Below are 21114 nucleotides of genomic sequence, written 5' to 3' on the forward strand. Positions count from 1 at the left end.
AATGCGATTGAGCACACACTTGAACATTTTTGAGCACAGAGAAATATATTTTCTCTCATAAAACTCCTGCTCCGTGCGCAAGCAGACCGCTGCACACGCTCTCTCTCCCTCGCTCGCTCGACCTCTCCACCCTGTGCGCGCTCAGCTTTGCCTGCCTGCTCGCTCAAGTTATCACAGCATTACAAATGTGCCACAAAACCAACCAATCGGAGAACTCGAGAAGGTCAATTCTGATTGGCTGGTCCAGCACCATGTAGAGAGAAGATTTGCGACAGCGGAAGTCCAAAATGCTTGATCTTCACGTGGTTCAGTGAGACTCAGAAAGTTCCCGGAAGTTTGTGGCGGGCCATGAATCATGATTTGAATGCATTAATAACAGGATAGAAATGCAATTTTTGGTAGTTATTGGTCAATAAAGTTTTTGATTTGCAATATGTATACAACATATCGATATGTGTATGTAGTTACATCAATGTGTTTTTTTTTTTTTTTAAGTAAAATGCGCTAATATTTGAGGATTAAGACAAAATAAGAAGTACTTTATTGATACCAATTGGGGAAATGTTTACGCTGCAGCAGAAAAAGACAAGGCATTGTACATTAGACAGTTAAAAGACTAGAATTAAACAATCGAAAATGTAAACATCTTAAATACAAATAACATAGCATTACAAAAAGTAGAAAATATACATGGATAGTGTGAACAGCTATCTTACCTGTTAACATACATGTTAGGCTAACGAGCCTGTTGCTGTTGTTTATTGCTTTGAATTCTTTAAAACAAATATTATCTTCTTAAACTTGTATGAGTCAAGAACATCACATCCTTATTGATATATTTAGAGGGAAGGAAGGAAGGTTTCAAAATTCTGATTAGAATCATTTCTACCATTTCTTTAATTCATGGTGGTTTCAGTAATCCCCTGGTGATTGAGGACATAAGTAATCTAAATGAGTAATGTAATCTTTATGACTTTCAGAAAGGACAGGAGACCGACAGGTGCCTACCAATGATTGTCAACTGACAGCACAATGAGTCAAAGCACTAGCAGCAACAGCATGATGATGTTAAATTTGTTGTTTTAGGAACATCCATGTAAATAAATGGAATTCAATAAACATTGAATAGCATGCGTGCAGTTTGTCTGTGCCTTTTCCTCTGTGTTGTCCTGGCATATAGTCTCCCCCATGGTTTGCTGTGCTGCTGGGGGATGCTCCAATCGCTCAGAGAAATGAGTACACATGTACGGCTTCCCCACTGACACAGACAGGAGGAAAGAATGGCTGGCTCAAGTCAGCAGGAGCCTTTTAACTATCACAACAGACAACAACAGCAACAAAATATGTGAGGTAATCATATTTTTCACAAAACAAAGACCACACCATTGGGAAGCTTAATGTCTTTCTAATCAAAATAAGGAACAGGGAGAGGCTAGCAAAACTCTGGGAGTTGAGACTCAGGCTCAGGGTGAGGGTCTCATTGCATGTTTTCAGGCTCCATTGAATCCCCCTGGGGTTCTTGTGCTGAGAGAGGGAGACAAAGACAGAAGAAAGGGTTAGATACATCTAGCAACCTATAGGATGGGAAATGGCTGACCTATTTTAAACTTATCTTGTGTTTTCACTCTCACTTAAGTCCCTCTCCCTTTGCCATCAATCCAAAATCAGCTGAGCTGCAACATAATACGGAGAGGTAATAATCAACAGAATCACAAGGACATAATATGAATCTGCTAAAAACACTCACCCATAAGTTACGTTTTTGTTTACTGTTTAGAAGTCTCAAATATCCATTCTAAATCCATATCAATAGCGATGTATCACAAAAATAGCTCTCTTCCTTATTAGTGTGTAACGTTAACTATATTATGCTAGCTTGAACTCCAAAATGGATATCCTCATTTCACCACCTCCACCCACTACAATCACACGCCCCAATGTTATATTTAACTAATATTTAACTCCCTCCACCCCGGATAAAAGCACGTTAAGAAGCCCTTTCTCTCTAATTCCACAACGTTGGACGGAATAACATTAAGAGAACGGATTAATAGGTTGTTCATGGTTAACGTGTGTTGCTAACTTTATCCGGTCCTAGTTTAGTTTGTATCTGTTTAATTGTCCGGTTGAAAATTAACGCAAGCTCTATGCCCATTGTAAAACAGGAAACAGAAGTTGGTCCAGGTTCTGGTCAACCCAAAATTGTGATAGAGAGAAACATGTTTGTCATTCTGCCACCTCTAATGCTGACAGCAAGTAATCAATACCTAAAAAGGGTTCATGACGTACAGTACATGTAGGCTACGGTTTGTTAGCTGTTTGCTTAAACTACCCCTATAGCTATGTTGCCGGCTAGCAAACTCAGGCATTGCAAACAATAACGTGATATCAGAAAACTAGAAATGTATAACTCACCTGACACTGTGGCGTGCTATTCTCTTCATTCGAGTCTGTCATGTCCTGTAATGTCAACGACGGATGTGTAATAAGAACGTCAACAGGCAACCGAAAATCCCTCTCTCATCTCAGATAGAAGATATGATTGGAGACGACCAGCCAATCAGAATTGACCTTCTCGAGTTCTCCGATTGGTTGTTTTTTTTGCAAATTTGTAACGCTGTGACAACTTGAGCGAGCACAGGCAAAGCTGAGCGGGCACAGGGTGGAGAGGTCAAGCGAGCGGGGGAGAGAGAGAGAGCGTGCAGCGGTCTGCTTGCGCACGGAGCATGATTTTTATGAGAGAAAATATATTTCTCTGTGCTCAAAAATGTTCAAGTGTGCGCTCAATCACATTTTCTATGCTCAACATGTTTCATTGCGTGCTCAGGATAGAGGCACAAATATAACGCCATACAATGCAGGTGTTAAAGGATGTTGATGGGAACGGTGATGATGATGGTGACAGTGAGGAAGCATGTGCGATAGGTTCTGTCTTTATATTTAGCTGCGAGTCATAAGCGTAGCAATGGAATGATATTCCATGCTGGCTGATGACACGACCAAGGGGCAGAGTGTACAGGGTGAACAGAGTGGGCCCGAGGACCGACCCTTGAGGGACACCACGGGTGACAGGGTGTGTCTGGGACCTCGCACCTCCCAAGGAGACGTACTCTGTTCTTCCAGACAGGTAGGACTGGAACCAGCTCAGGGCGGAGTCAGAGAGTCCGATGGTGTATTGGAGGCGCTGAAGGAGGATGTTATGGCCAACAGTGTCGAATGCTGCAGTCAGATCCAGGAGGATGAGGAGAGATGGGGAACCAGTGTCAGCCGCCATCAGCAGGTCGTTTGTGACCCTGACCAGAGCTGTTTCAGTGCTGTGGGCGGAACGGAAACCGGACTTGAATTTCTCAAGCTGATGCTGGGCGGAATTTCTCAAGCTGAAGCTGGGCGGCAACTACAATGATGTCTACCAGCATGTCATGCACTCACTGGCTGTGGCACAACAATTAGTTTGTAAAGAATAGGAAAGACAACAGCATTCACCAAACTCGAGACCCATCTCAGCGAGCTCAAAGATCTGGCCCATTGTGGACTCTCTGCCAGCTTAGAAGAGTCTTTGCCAGTCGCAAGAGAATTTGTGCTTCTGCTATGCTGTATGGAAAAAAGGAAATTGGACTGATGTGCACAAACTTGGATAACCTGAGGTTCATAATTGCATCAACAACAGCAGAAAATCTGCTGCCAACAGAGGATGCATTTCAACAACATGTACAAAGAGAAATGTTTCAGACAGCGATATGGTGTCACAGGCCAAACCCAAACCCTTGTTATGGAGTATGGAACCTGACATTTAACATTATATTCTAGTATCTATATACTTGACATCTTACAGAATTATTGGATGACTTGTATACTGTACTTTGAATTAAAGTTCCAGTTTCAATACAACCTGTACTATTTACAACTATGTTTTAGAGGCTTGCAATTTATAACTAATACACTTGATTGTATTGGGTTACTCTTATTCTGACTATTTGGTGATGTAGTTCGGCCACCTGGTATTTCTCTCTCCAAATATAATGACCATCAGAGTGAGCATTCTTAACTTATAGGCTATTGTGCCACTTATCCCCCATTCGAAATTTGACTGTCTCAGAGAAGAGGTAGGCCTATGTTTAAAGAAATCTCATTTACAATATAACTGTACCAGATATGTCCATACAACTACTGGTTAGTGTTCAATAGAACCCTAGACAATTCAGTAATGGTATATTTTTTAGGGATTTCTGTTTTTCTGATAAATGAGAGAAAAGTGATGGAGTCCTATGTTCCTATCACCAAAAAGTACAATTTCCATCTAAACTAAAGCTAAGTTTACAGGACTATAATTCAGTATTTGTTTAGGTAAATAATTGTCTGACTATTTGGTGATGTAGGACAGCCACCTGGTTCATACCTCAGCAAATCTAAAGAGGATAAGAGAGGTCATTCTCAAGTGATAGGCTTTGTTGTCACCTTTCCCAAATTCGGCCTGGTCTAATTTGGCTCTTTTTCAGGGATTGGGGTAGTTCTAAAGAACAACCCAAAAACCCTTTTTTCCCCCAAAATAAAATTTGACAACAATCAATTTCATTAATGGGAGACCCTAAAGATAAGAAAAGTAATTGCTGTCATTTGTTCTACCTCGGGTAGGGGTATCTCGAAAACTAAAGCCTTTTTTTGAGGACATGCTGCTTGACTATAAATAGAGATTCACTTTAGCACGTAGGCATCACACGGTAATGTCATTTTACTAAATAATCGAGTAATGTAATTTTCTGTTATAAACAGAATGATTCATACTCAAGATATTACCGACATGTATTATAAAATAAAAAATCTTTGCAGAACACTAAGAATGTGTAAAGATGTATCTGGTTGGCTCCTCCTACTCTGAGCCAACATGTGATCATGCATGTGTATCTGTTAAAAAGTGAAGTCTTTGCTTTAAGTCGCTTGATTAAAATGTCTTAATTTCAACCTTCAGTATCGCACTTTTTCTCTCTTAATTGACGTCATTCTTAAAAGTTCAAAATTGAGCCATGAGCATTCATTAATCCATGTTAAAAATCGTAGAATTGATACAGTATAAATTGTATTATAACAAAATGTTATTTAAATATCCTTTTTTTCCCCTAATGGCCTAAAGATCCCACTTTATAAGTAGTTCAAACAATACATGAAACACTCATTAATGGTTAGTAATTAGCTGATTATGTTTTAGTGCACGAGTATTAATTTGACTACAGTCTGTTTTCTCTGCTCTTTCTTACAAGCGGCCACATCGTACATACTTCTTAAAATTATTTTTATTTGTAGATTTTTTTATAAATTAATTATGTTTATTTTTCATGCACCAACACAGCAAAACAAATGTATTTGAAAACCTGCTTGTTAATAACATTGATTCTGACTCTGACATTGGGTCAGGCAGTACCTTACAGTGATCACTTGGGGGCGCTGTGCCCCCGGATTTGAGTCAGCCGTCAGTGAATACAGTATGTAAATGACCTGGGTTCATTCTGATTGGCAGACTAAAATGGATCCTTCAGACTGACGTGGCATGGAGGCTCAGAGACTCCATCCTTTGTCTCACGGTCGGCAGTTACATGAAGGAGCCGTGAAAAGAACACATTTAACTATCATTCTCACAGGAGTCTTCCTCTATCATGCACCCTTTTCCCATCATCCCTCTCTCTCCCCCACAATGTCTTTAGCCTAAGGTCCTCTCCACATTTGAGTCACCTCCATTTCACAGCTTCTTACAACAGTGCTGTTCATTGTTGCAACACTGTCTTCTTATTTGAACTTCACACTGGGAGTGCTTTGTGTCTGTGGCACTGTGGGTATCCTAAAGGCAAACAATATGGCAGGTTCCCTCAAACTGATAAACCCATTTTTACCCCTAAAGGTCATTTAACATGGTCAGTTCATTACATACAATAACTATATTTCTATAAATCTCCCTGCATTGTGGTTTAAATGTTGTTTGAAATCCCTTTTTCCACTGCCATATAATTTGATTGAAGATATTCAATCCCTCTAATTTGATAATATAACCATTAGTTTCCTGTCATATTGTTAAGATATTGAGTCTTAAGTCGTCTGTAATTCAATAGAAGTGATACAGCCTTTTCTCCGACTCTAAATATGAGTTCTTAGAAGAAGATATTGACCTCAATGACACTAACCTGTCAGAGCGTTTTCTAGGATGCAAAACAGAACCGTTTATTTTCAAGCTGAAAAGCCATTTACAGAACTTTTTTCGTAAAACAATTAGTTGTGCAATTAAAAAAAATTACTATAAACTTTAGTTTTAAGTCTGTATTTGAAATGGTTTGCATATACAAAGTTTTCATATCTGAGATTTAAACTGACACCATTTGATTCATGGCATGACTATCCTTTCACAGACTGAGGAGACTTGCTTAATATAGTGATGTTGCTGTGTTTACCCACATGTGCTTGTGATGTGTTTAAATCACGTATTTTAATTATTCCCAAAACTCTATTTTACCATTTTAATGTATTACTAGTTTCTTCTCTAATGTATAATAACAGTGAACTGTATTTCTAGAGCACTTTTCATGCAAGATGCGGCCCAAAGTGCTTCACAGAGTGAGAAAAGATACCAAATAAAGAGCGAGGAACATCATTAAAAACAGGTTATAAACCAACAGAAAGAGTTATATCACAGAACCATAAAAGATCAAAAGTGATGCCACTAAAATTACCCCAAATTAAAAGCTACATTAAAAAAGATATGTCTTTCATTTACTTGCAATGGAGTTTGCTGTTATAAGATCCAATGGGAGGCTGTTCCACAGTTTGGGGCCTACAAACAGAGAGTATAATGTGACCGGCTAACTTTACCCAGATGCTTTAGGCTATAAGTACAATTCTAAATGTACTACACCATTAAATGCAAATGTAAACTTATTTTAAATTGTATTTCAGAGTCAAGTAATTTACCTTTTGTTCCACTTTTTTTATTTGAGTTACCTTAGATGCATTTCAGATGAAACATTTCATCCCTAAACATGTCATTTCAAAAAATACAAGACATTGTTTAGATTAAGCTGCCCATTCATGTGAACACAGTTTAAAGTCACCATCAAAGTCAAATGTTGAACTTGTCACAGAACGTTTTAATTGTGTTTTATTGTACTTTTACGTGGGTAATAGTTATAATTACTTCCTTCACCGCAGCATGCAACACATCAGGAACTAACAAAAGCCAGTTCTTTGTCTGTTACAACTTGCAAACCAAAACGTTCTGAAACAAAAAAATGTTTAACATGTAAACCCTACCTCAATGTTTGAAATGTTACTTTGTACCTTAACTGACTAAGATTTCATGTTTGCTCTTTTCCATTTGATTGGAATTAAGGTCATTTCCTTATCATTACATAACTTTTAGATGCAGTCCTTATTTGTGTTTCAATACTGAGACTCAACCATTAAAGTCAAACCTCTTGGACGTCTTCCAGGTAAACAAAGGTAAGCACCACAGTGGGTTAACTGATTCCAGCTCAGTTTCAGCACTTGACGAATCAGAGCCAACTTATTGTGTTTATTTGGCGGCCATCTTGTCTTGCTGCTGATTCAGCCTCTGACACTTTGACTGCTGTCTGTCCCAACACGCCTCACTCTGCTGCTTGCTGGTTTGGCTGGTGAATATTATTGGATGTCCATCTGACCTCATTATAAGTGCGTTGCCATGGGCAACCAGCTTGGCCGAAAAAGGAGGGGTTGTGTGGGGGGGGGGGGGGGGATAGAACAGTTGCATCATGGGATAGAAACCTGACCTCTCTCTTTTTTTCTTCCCCTTTTTTCTCTCCCTCAGAGGGCGCACACGTGCACATATGCACATGTGTACACGTGCACACATGCAGAGTGCAACCGCAGTAACGCGCACACACAGTAAGCCTAAACAAGATACAAGAACCCGTGCGTCGAGCCTCTTCACTCTGAGTCTGAACAACAATACAACATTTGTTTATGGTCGAATGTAAAGGAAAAACCCGTACAGATGCTCTCACACACTGCATGCTATTGTTGGAGAGAACTAACATTGTGTGTGTCAGCATTTAGTTATCGTTTAACTGTGAACAATCTGATACAATGGTCCACTTTTGCACAACTCGAGTTTAAAACGAACAAGAAAGAAAACATGTTCAACATATTTTCATTTCATTATTTGGTTGGTTGGAGAATAGTGAAGAATATCCATCACAAAGTCCCAGAGCCCAGCGTGTCATCCTCAAATGTCTTAACGAGTCCAACTAAAAGGCCAAAACCCAAGAATATATCCCTATGTTTCTGTATATACGGGTGTAATTCTGTGTTTCTGTGATTTTATGTTGAGTTTAGTGACAGAGTTGTGATTGCCTGTGTGTATAACACTGTGTTGAAATGACCATTTCTGTCTTTCTGTTAGTGTGTTTATCATAAAGTGTTCGCCTGTTTACAAAATCGGATGTGTCCAATGTTATGTTTATAATATGAAGGTTGTTTATGATGAAGCGTAAAATGTTGGTGCATGTTTATACTGTATACGTTTCTTTTATTTAGCATTTCTGACTTTCTGTTTTGGTTGCCATGTCTTGTATTTGAGTGTCCACAATGTTTGTGTCCATATATGTGTTGTGTGTTTGTGTTCATGTTTGTATGAGTGTGACATGTCTGTGTTTAGTTTTGAAATTCTGTTCATACAATCTTTGTTTTGCGTGTTATATCGTGAACACACACCATTTTTAGGTGTGCACGTGGTATATGTTTTGTGGTCATTGCACTTCCTTTGTCCTTCCCCTGTCTTTGTGCTTGATAATAAATGACATAATGTAGTTGTTTCTGCATGTTGTCAAATGTGTTTGTGTGTTTCCACAATAAATGTTTGGTGTCTTGGTGTGTGTCTGCCTTTTTTTGTTCTATTCTTGTTTATATTTGTGATTGTTTAAATGGATGTGTACTTTTCTGTGTACGTGTGGTCTTTAATCTATGTGTTTTGTCTTTGTCTTAGCATTGAACCTTGTGTCTTTGCTCCTTCTTGGAATTTTTCGTGTCTTTGTCTCCGTCTTTTGTGTGTGTGTGTGTTGTGTTCTTTCCTCTGCCTCAATGTTCTTCTCCACGTATATGTCATTATATATGGACGTGTACTTTTATGTGTGTGTTTCTGGGTGTGTACATGTGACTCCATGCACTCTTGTGTTTTAGTATGTGTATCAGGTTGTACACCAGTTAGCCTGTAATTTTGCGTGTTTGTGAAGGTTTGTGTGTGTGTGGACGTGGGTTTGCGGAATGTATGTGTGTATCATCAGCAGTGTGTGCTTGTGTGTCTTTATTTATATATGAAGTGAGCTTTATCTGCAGAAACACAGCTATATGAATGTATGCAACTGCATGTGTGTGTGTGTTCATAAATACAGTGAAACACACACACACACTGAGCCTTCATCTCTGACATAACTGGTTACCATGCATACTGTGCGACTGACTATTATGGGGTGTTCTTTGTTTTGTCACGATGTGCCCTGGTATGGAATGGGAGGGGGGAGGGGAACAGGGTGTGTGTGTTGGCGTGCACGGAGTGGGGGGGTGCATACGTGTGTGAGGGGGAGGTATGTGTGTTTTGGTGTGTGTGTGTGGAGGGGGGTAGCAGGGGAAAGGGTGTGTGTGTGTTTGCATGTCGAGCAGAGGATTGGGTGGGGGTTGGGTGTGCGTGTCTGCGCGGACGTGCGAGCATATAATGTGTGCATGAGAGAGAGTGAGCGAGTGCATGCATGTGTTTTTGAGTAGGTAAGGGGGTAAGATGAAATGGCGGCTGGTGTGTGCGTGCATGCAGGCCTCTGAGGTGAAATCTAAAAGTTTAAAGAAAAACTGCCTTTTTCTACTTCTGCTCACATCATCATCTCATCATTAACCATTTACTCAGCGTGTATTTTTATACAACACACAGATTCAAGAGTTCTGATTTGTTGCCTGACCAGAACCTGAGAGGAGACATGTATAGGACTCAGTAAGCATGGGAACAAAAATCTTAAAAAGAGCAAAAAGTAAACTAGAACTTGATATAGATCACTTCCTGTCACATTAGTCAGAGGTTAAAGGGTTTTCTTGACATTGCTGTCCCTTTACAGCACCATACATGTGATCTGTCATGATTTACTTATTCAACACCATGATAATAATATACTGGCGTTTCTGTAGCCTGTGCACTGGAGTTTCTTTTATGTATGCCTCCTTCCTGCCAAACAGCCTTTGGTTTCCATTCATTTCTGTTTGTTATAAAAGTTGGTTGTGCAGAATATTGACTTTGTTGACCTGTATCATCATACGGTGGCCGACAGGGGGAAACGTGCTAGAACGCTCCAAGCCGCTTACATTAGGAGACTTTTGCACTTTCAAAAACAATGCAAAAATGAAAACACAAATTTCCCAAAACACGTACAAATGAAGAAACATATTCACAAAGTTGACAACACAAGCAGCACCAAATGCTCAGGGCTCATTCAAATCTGCATAAACGTAACGCTACAAACACAAAACGCTGCAATTACAAAAACGCTGCAAGAAGCTCAAAACATAGCGGAAACGGGGACACTAAAAACTGATGCACACAGCTTGGACCGGAGCGTTTGTTGACGTTCCGGAGTTTCTGTAACGAGTTTGCACCTTTCAGCCACTGTATTATCCATCAAAATGTGTAAGTGCATTTTATTAGATATAACGTGTGTTCTTGGTGTTACATAAAAAAGCACAAGCTTTTCAAATCAATCTGCGAATAAACTTGTGACAGTTTTGATAATACTACAGACTTAATTAAAGGGAAAATTGTGATTGTTAGGAATTAGGAACTAAACATTGGAAGTTGTTATGAAGGAGCAAAAACACTTGGAACACCAATGCGGGAGGATTAATTCTACTTTTACAGTTTTGGCCATACAACAATAACATATAAAGTTGAACATCTGGCAAGAGAGTCACCCATATATTTTTATTGTCCACCAAATGTAACAGCTATAGCAAATGTTCAATAGGGAAAACATTTTCTCTCACGTTCCGTCTTTTTGCCTCAGGTGATTCACCTGGGGGCTTTTGTTCTTTTTCCCACGCTGTCAAAGTCCCACCATTCCCAATCCTGGCATTGCTATTTCTTGCCAATGTTTTCCTACCTTTCCCCAGACAATTGTTCTTACCTTAAGGGCCATGTTTATTACATCAAATTAGCTAATCAGCAAAGTCTTCCTTTGTATCTAACCTTTATTGCTACACACTTCCAATCGATCTCGCCTTATTGAAATACATATCTCGCTTTTGAGAATCTGGCGGAAAGACAGGCGGGCGGACGGATGAGAGATAACTTCGTACGCAGTATTCACATGATAACATAGAGGCGCGTCCAGAATTGGCAGGCCAGGGGGGTCAAAATCGAGTTTAGTTGTCCCCTGCTGCCAGAGGCTTGGTGAGCCCATTTATGTTCTTGACTATCGAACATGTTTGATCATTTTGTCTGCAGTCAAACGGAAGAATGGTAACTCTGCTCAGGATTATGGCTGCTTGTGGCCTGAAAGTTAAGAATTAAATCTAAATAGTTTTGGCTTTATCAAAACCATTTATATCGTTCAAATGTATGCATATTTTTATCAAAATCAAATGATAGTGTTGAAACTTTCAATAAGGTGACATTTGCTATTCATAACGTAGCCCAGACACCCTTTAAGATAAGGAAAAAGTGTCTAATAAGTAATGTTCACAGATGACAGGCGGGGATAGAAAGCTGAGACAAAACCAAGAACAGCTAGTTTGGCTGATATTATGTTAAGTTAAATAACGTTGCTGCATGACAACACAGTTGACAGAAGAGACCTCACAGATTGAGAGAGAAGGCCTCATTGGCTTGTCGTTCAGCTGCTGTACAGCGTCACTGCTCCATCATCTAAAAGACTTCCCATCAGCCACTCTGCCATTGATTTCTTCAGTCGTCAGTATGTACAGCTCTATATGTCCTTGCACCATGACTTTGACATCTTAATGAAGCTGTAAACACATGATGAATCCATAGCGTCTACACCGGGAGGATACAAGCCGTTCTGAGTACGATTACCACTATACATGACGTGGAATTATGACTATAACTGATGCCAGAAGTACGGCTCTCTTTTCTAAAATGACCATATGTGATGGAGGACTTTTTGAAGAGGGTTAACAGTCATGGAGGGCATACCTGTTTCTGGAGCTATTCAAAGACCAGAAGTAAAACAGCCTTATGAAAACCTCGCTGAAAATGGAGGTAAAAGCTAAAAATATGTCCTTCATTCACACAACACAAGTTTAGAGTTAATTGGGAATGTGAAGCTTTCACTCGTCTAATTTCGATATATGGAAAAAATACCGACCTGGGGCTTTCTCCAAAACAACCGTGGTCTTGTGTGCTCTTCTTCAGTGGAGTAACAATCGGAAAGATTCGTTCCTGACATCCCCCTGTCCGAAACAAAAAAGTTGTTTAAACGTTTTGAGCAATACAGTATAACATGTCTTCTTTGTAGCGTCCATGTTGTTTCCACATTAAACGAACAGAAGAAGAACAACTGCTCAACTCGGGAACTCTGAGAAGCTAGTGAATAAACCTTTTTGAGGGCCATTATAATCATGCTGCAATCAATTGACCTTGGGAAACCTTTATCTAACAAGGTAGGTCCCAAGATCATTGATCTCTTTTTCAAGGGAGACCTGCATGGGACCCTTAATGGGACACAAATAAGACAGAAGTACTGATTAACAGTATATTACTACAGCTTTCATGTAGTGAAAAAACAGCCATTTCTGATTTTAAGGTCCGGGTTGTTACGTTCTCCCCCCTTTCTGGTTGGAAATCCAACCAAGGGACAGCTCTATTTGAAACGTCCAACTGGGAACTCATTTGAGTTTGTGACAAGCTGTCTGTCTCCACATGTGTCCATATCTGGGTATAATACACTGTGGTTCAACAGATGTAAGAGCGTACAGCTATAATTCTCAGAGCTTCACGAATATAAGCAGGTCTCAGTGCTTTCTTAACAAAGGGCCTGTAACATCTTGCTCTGCTGTAGCACCAGAAATACAAATTCTAAGCTTAAATACATATTCTTCATACAGTTCGACATAAATATACAATATAAAATGATAAATATAAATGGATTGCACATCACAAATACATCTGGACACAGCCAACATTTTTGTTGGTCTATGACCACACTCCACAGGCCTTAGAGTATAAGTTGTAAGCAGTAATTACATTTTCTATCTCAGATAATTTAAGTCTTTAAAAAAGATGCATGTGTCCAGAATATTGCAAGAACAATCCTTGCGTAACACAATTTGTTCATCTTGGGACCCCGAGGGGAGGTCCTGGGACTGCACCAATCCGGCATCGCTGTGCTGAGTGACCTTATTAAGTAGATATATTTATGTCTGGTTTGATTTTGTAAGAACCAAGCCATAGAAAAAACAAGACAATGAACTTCCCCCCCCTGTGTCCCAGGCCATACAAACTGGCCCTATTTCATATCTATTAGTATCTGCGATGATCTGTACTACTGTGTAGCAGCAGAGGGAGAGGAACCCCGGGTTGACACAGTGTGATGAAGACGTCACAGATAGGAAGGCTGGTTATTTTGAGCCTCTATAAGTGGCTGCTGTTTTGAGAGACATACTGTACTCTGCACTTCAGGAACCTATAAGACAGGAAATGATGGTGGCGGCGGTGAAGGGAGAGGGAGGGGGGGGGGGCTTTGAGAGAGAAGGCGAATTAGCAGTGTTATTATTATGGAGTGGCAGGCCAAGCATTGAAGAAAGAAGGAGGAGGTGGGGGGGGGGGGCAGGCAAACGCATATTATAGGATGTCTGAGTTGTCAGGCTGGGGGAGGGGCGGAAGCGGTGAAGTAAGAAGGGGGGGGGGGGGGGTGAGTATTATGGTCTGGCCTAGGCCTTTTTTTGTGTGAGGTGGCTATGCACCACCTCCTTCCCCCTCCCTCCTCCAGTCCACATGAGCTTTTGTGTGTGTGTGTGTGTGTGTGTGTGTGTGTGTGCGTGCGTGCGTGCGCGTGCGTGTGTGTGTGCATCAACATGACGCCTAAACGTGCGCAGACTATAATGTATGTCAGGGAAATAGTATCTATCTTCAGGTGCAGAGTGACTCACGATCAAGAAGGTAGTGAGACCCAAGAGAGGAGGCAGCACAAAGCCACAGAGGCAGAGTGACAGCTGGGAAGTCATCAAAAAAACTTCACGGGCAAACTATCTGAGCAGTACACTGAGCACAATACACTCCCTGTCCCCTGTAATGTCAATTATTTAGGCAGCGATGGAGCCTGAGCGTGTTTATGTGCGGTGGTTTGCCTTGTTTACTCTTACCAAAGCGGATCCTTTGCAGTGTCCTTTTGTGCTTATAAAAATGCCAGCTTCTCTTGGAATTCGTTGTATTCACTGCTGTTACATCTAGACACCAGGTAGTCTTTATGTAACCTGATACGGAAGCTTGATTTGTATGGTCTTAAAGCAGCACAATAATTGGTTTCAAAAATCATTTCCACGGACATGAGTGACAAAAAGACCAGCTAACATCTGGCTTTTGTCTTTGGATATATCATCTGCATTTATTCCCGGGAAAACTGACTAGCATGACTCACGGATATGTATCAGCTCATGCTCCCATTGGTAATGATGGAAACATGACACTCGATTGCACACTTTTTCTAACCTCGCTAATGATGACGACCGCTAACGATGAAGACTGATACCTCCACACCGTTGATCTTATCACAAAAACAGAAAGGCCCTTGTCTACTGCCGATGGCAAACGACCCTAATCGTTTTCCAATGTGTACAAACTGAATATACACTCCAATTGAGGTTTGAAAAGCAAAAAACGGTATATGAGGGAGTCTGAAAATGTCCATCTCTATGGTCAGGCCACCACGAAATATTTAATCTTAATAATTTCTTAAATGTTTAATGGATTCTTGTTCAGGTGTCATGTGTGATTTTGATCATGTTAATAATGGCAGTATATCACTGTCCAACTCAAAACAAAATTGAAAAAGTAGGTAGCTTGCATTTATGTCAAAGCATTGCTGTCACCTAAACACAGTAGGCTATGTATGTGAAAAGAGAAATGGAAAAAGTGTGTTCTTTTCTATACATTTTCCCCCAAAAGGTCCTGAGTATAAAATAACCTGGATATTCTACATTCATAGCAAGAGCATAAGCGTACAATTGTTTGTACTTGGATTTACCTAAACATTAGATGTTCCTTTCCCAAATCCACAGTTCAGCCAATGGCTACCATCTCAGTCTCGCTTTAAAGCCTGTCTCCTACTCTTGGGCGCTTGAAGTAAAGCGTCAGAGAGCCAGTAGACTCTTAAAAGAAAAGACAAACGTTATGGTTTAGGCCACATTGATTGTAATTCGAGGTGTGTGTTACCTGATTGATCGCCCGAATAATCAACGATTTTTCTATTGAATGAAAAGTTGGCTGCTGTTTGGTTGTACTGAGCTAGCCGTAATTACTATAGTAGAATTTCACTTATTGTGTCAAAAACTGTGGTCCTGACTGAGACTAAAGGCCGCTACACACCGGGCCGATTTCGGCTTTCGATAGATGTTGATAGATGTCTGGCCGTCGATGCGCGTCGTGTCGCCCTACACAGAATCGTGCGTCCCTCACCGTCGTGTCTTTTCGGCCGTGCCGACACCTTCCGTCTCCGATTCGACATGAAAGGCTTCTTAATTCAGCTGTGAGGTCCGTGCAGAAAGCAGAGCAGTGTGTAAAACATATCACTCAGTATAACAGGCCTACATTACTCTCTGTATTTGTATGATTTAGTTTAGTAGATATCTACAAACAAAGAGTCGATATTTTTCTAAAACCATTTAGTGCTTCACATAATAAAATACACAACGGCTGTATCCTTCTAGTCGGGCCGAACCACGCCCCTTAACTGTGATATAATGGCCATATACCACGGCCTGTCGTGAATTATTGCTTTATGCTTTATGAGCTGTAGGTGTGTGTTGTACAGTGCGTAGATGCGGCGGACAAACAGGTCTCAGTTGGTTTGGTGCTATGTAAGCTATGCTTACTTTTAATACTTGTAAATAAAACTTTTGGCCCGTAATTTCAATTCCCCATTTCAGCGACCAGAGAGGGGGCAGGGGGGATATATCCAGTCTCTGATTGTGTTACGTTATTATGAGAGTGCTCTCATACTTGTTTGATTCTGAAATTGTATATATTTATAAAAATACATGTGTGTCTATATGTCCGGATCTGTAGCCTGTTACTGTCTCATTATACCGCACTGTGAATGAATTAAAAGTAAATATATAAGTCGTCATGAACACATCTATCCATCAGACAGAGGGCTGCTGTGCCTCCTGTTATGATTAATGGACGTCTCTTTAAAATGACCGCTCAGAGGAGACGAGTTCTCATTTCTCTAACCGCCTGCTGCTTCCCCTCCTCTCTTCTCGGTTCCCCTCCTCGACTCCTCCGCTCGCATCTCCTGTGGGCGGGACAAAGACACACACCTATCAATCATCAAACAGTGGGGTCTTATTTCATTACGTAATGTTGTATCGATGTATAGCCTGTATAGAGATGTACTACAGCAAAAGTATTCTCCGTCGGGACTTCCTGCAACAACACCACGCCGTTATCTTGATTCTGATTGGCCAGAAGACATTATCAAAGATGTTCTATTGAGAAGACGATCACTACGTGACAAAAGTTTTCAAAACCGTTTCTAGTCTTCGGTATTTCCAGACAAGTGACTACTGAAATCAATCTTACTAATTGCTGTCAGTGCAATTTACTCGGCGCGAGTTGGTGGACTTTATTTTGCTTACTTTAACATCATTTTTCATGGTGGGGCTAAGTTGGGGCTAAGCCATTTCTTGGTATGGCTGTAACCTACCCCAGCGTTGCCACTGGTGAGATGTATGGGGCGGGCATTCTGGACATGCGTTAAATGCGATGTTATATTTTTAACGCAATTAATTCAAAAATGTAATTACCGCCGTTAACGCGATAATTTTGACAGCATTATTTTAAATATATACTTTTAGGCTAGTTAAACCAATAATAATGCTACGGCTGCAACTGGCAGTTATCGGCACATCTTTATTTAATCTTAACGTTGTGTGATTAAAAAAATAAACACAAATAGCAGGATAGGCACACATAGGACTATTTGCTATATCTCCTGGGACCCAGAAAGAAAAAATTATAATTTCCTTTTTTTTTTAGATCACATAAGTCTTTAGGGTGATTTTATTAACATAATGACAAACAAAAACAAAAAATATATATATACTTTTCCATTTTAGTTCCGATAGTTCCTGGGATTTTGCGTTCACACCAAAAAGAGAACTTAGTTCATGAGAGCTTTTCCCCCCTTTTCAGTCCCTGCTAGAGATCAGGGACTTTCCAGGGGAGAAAAAAGTTCCAATTTCTGATTGGCTGGCGAATTGCAAACCACGCTCCGTAAAACTCTGAAAAGTTTTGTGAAGCCAGTCCCCAACTTCGGGGACTTCCGGCCGGGGACTTCGGGTGGCAGTATATGCCGTGAAGTTGTTTGCGGCCTGCCAGTAAACCCAAAGCAGCAGAAGAAGAAGTTACGTCAGTGGCTTCATTTGCGTAATCTTCCCTCAGGGAACTTATTCCGGTGTGAACGCGATCTGTACTTAGTTCCATGGGGGAACTAAGCACTGGGAACTAAGTACGGCAAATTACTTGGTGTGAAAATGGCTAATTTGGTGTGTAAGAGCCTTTAGGTGTAATATAAAACTGAACTACTGCAGATAACAGTATTTATCATATTGTCTGCATCTTCTAGCAAGATGTTTCTTTCATCGTAGAATTGCAAAGAGTAATGTTGCCTTTCTGACTTTGATGGGATTTTTAAGGAGCCATTTGTCTTTTACTGGGGTTCCCTTGGTTATCTTAAGTGTAACCATACAGTTCATGTGTGCATTGTGAACAACAAAGGTTGTGGCCCATGAAAATATGGAGTTAACATTACGAATAACAACTTAAATAGAAGTGTCATCTTGATTGATGGTAACTTCAACATAGACTATTTTTACTAAGTATTTTATCATTATTTGTTATGTACAAAGTGAGATAGAAAAGATGGCAGAGTTTAGAAAGATGACTGTAAATGAAAAGGTCATGGCGCAGATTTAAACTCCCCAACTTCATCAGCACATGAGCTATCTGGGACATCCCGACAACCGCAAGGTAAAAATCACATTTGTAGCTTTTTTGTTCTCTCCATCTGTCAGCTGCCACTGTGTGTTATCTCATGTGGCAGACATGTTGTATTCTGATCAGATCCATCTGCACTTTATTATCTGCAGCGGCTTCAGAGCGTGTCCTGTAGGGCATGATAGGTGGAGCGGAGATGCTGTCTGAGCGGTGGCAGGGGGGGGGGGGGGGGGGGGGGGGCAGTCAAGAAGTATTATGGTATGCATTTTGACTTACATGATAATCTGACCCCGCCTGTAACCCTCCTCCTCCACCCCTCTGCTTATCTCCATGGCCACCATCAGCACAGGAGCACTATTATGGTCTGTAGTCTGCACCCCTCCCCTCCACCTCCTCCCTTTATTTTTCCTTTTTTTGCCTGAGAAATGATATTATTATCATTATGTGATATGCAATTCTGTTGGTGGTGGGGGGGTAGGAGGGGCGTCTAGAGCCGTGCACGAGGTTTCTATGACAACTGCCCCCAGTATCCTTCTGATTGGTGATTATAAGATGATACCCCCCCCCCACCCCCCTCCTCCCCAAATGCACACATGAACACTGTGTCCATAGTCAAGTAAAAGGAGAAGTGTGGGGGAGGGGGGAAAAGATGCCAACTGAGGGAGGGCGAAAGAGGAAGAAATGCAAAGAAAAGAAAGACAGAGAAGTTGTTTTTTAACTCGTTCTTTGTGTCGGCCCGTGTGAGAGGATGCAGAGGGAAAGGAGTGCTGCTGCTGCCGTGGGACAAAGGAAAGTCCAGAAGAGAAAGAGAGAGACAGTCCAAATGCGGGTGTGCTGAGTCAGAGCCGACTTCAGGTCCGGCTTTAAGGAAAAAGGCCAGAGGGAGAGAGGCCTCTAGCTAAAGTCAAGAGAGAGCAGAGGGGGACAGCTTGAAAAGGGTTAAAAGCCAGAGTGTCGGGGCACTGCAACAATATGCTGACATGAATAATTTGTCATTGCATTCATGAATCCTCCATACATTAAAAGAATCTCATCATACGGATATTAATTTTGCACTTTAACAAGTTGAATGACACAATGGTGTCTGTGTGCAATGCAATATAATAATGTATCCTTTATACCACGGTGAAGTGGTCATGGCAGTACAAGAAACTGGTATTTGACTGAACAATAGGTCATTCATAATGACTGACTAATGCACACTCAACCTGGTAAATGACCAGCAGCTGTTGTCTTCGCTGGCTTGCAAGTGCAAAAATCACCTAGAAATGTGATTAATCAGTTGCATCCCTCATATTCAAACACATTGATATATGGTCAAAGATATGTGGAAATCCCTGCATCTTATCATTTCCCAGGCTGTTTTCTTGTCATGGTATGGGCTAAATAATGTCATTTAAATTACAAGAAATATTTTATTTTATTTTAATAAAAAAGATTTTGCGCTTCAGCAGTTTAAAAAAAAGGTCTAATTTTCTCCATGAGTGGCCTATGCTTGTGTTCTGACCCGCAACTTCCTTCATTCATTTAACATAACAGAATGACATCCAATAGGATGCTCTACTTTAGCTGCATGACAATATAACGTCATCAAAAAACATACTGTGTTGAGCTATTAAATCCGTACAAGTACACATTCCTAGGATATTGCTTTGTAATGTGAAGTCATGTGATCAATTGCTTGTAAAATGTAATTTCTTACTTTTGTAAACCGCTGTGCTGTGAGTCTGCATGGGGCATGGATAAAAAACAACTTAAGATGATTTTATTTTGTATTGCATTATATACTAACAGGAGTTTCTATTTTGTGTATTGATGTATTTCTGTTTTTGTGCTGTCTAATGTTCTTTTGCATAACTTTTGATTATATAATGCTTAAAATGTTCATCATGTTGAGTTGTAAATAAATAGTTGTCCCCATTAACTGACATGTACAATGTTGATTTCCCATGAGGTAAAACGTCATTCAGAAGCCTTTCTGCCACACAACGGTTCTGTATTTTTGCTCCACAGGCTGAATGCACTAGTAAGTTAATGGTGGGAAAAAACTGTCTAGGACCCAGACGTTTTTCCCACCATTGACTGCAATGTATTTCCAAGCAGCATGTGGAGCAAGCCAGTGTGTGTGTATTAGAGTGTGTGTGTGCAGCCAGCTTAACTCAGCTGTTGGCTTGGCTCTTGTACTTCTGGGCTCCCTGTTTCTTGTTTTGAGGGGGGCTTAAAGCAGCAGACTTGAAGGTTTTGGCTACAGTTTGACCTCTGTGACCTCTTCCCTATGTGCATCTCACATAACCTGACTTTTTAACTTCACATACTCACAAAACTGGTTTCCCCCTTAAACAGCCTTACCTGGTTGCCCTTCATGAGTGCTGATGAAAATATTGACTTTAAGGTGAGTCATGCATAGGAAGAAACCTTATCAGCTCATAATAACTCAAATGGATGAGATGGGGGTTACACCTGGATCCCTCAGTGTCTCCAAACTTTTGGTGTACCTATTATGGTTTTTAAAGGTGGCATCAGCCTTTGCATTATATCTACATCTCATGCAGCCGGGCTCATATACAGTACAGTGCATGTGCATACATGCAAACATGCACACTCAAGTTAAGCAGTCATGTGGCACACACAGTTGCCATGTGACGGCTTTTCCTTTTTTTTCTTTCTCCCCTCCTTTCTCCTATCTCTCTCTTTTTTTGGAGTTATGCTTATTGAGGGATGTCAGTGACTGCGCTCATTACTATTATGGGATGCCACACGGGTGTGGGAGGGGGGGGGGTGAGCGTCTCCATGGTAACCCTGGTTGCCAAGGGAGGGGGTGGAGGTGTGGGGGGGGTGCATGGAGGAATGGGGAAGAGACTGTAGGAGAGGGAGGGGGTGAGTTGACT

Source organism: Notothenia rossii (genome assembly GCF_949606895.1).
Source record: "Notothenia rossii genome assembly, chromosome: 10".
Classification (NCBI taxonomy): Eukaryota; Metazoa; Chordata; class Actinopteri; order Perciformes; family Nototheniidae; genus Notothenia; species Notothenia rossii.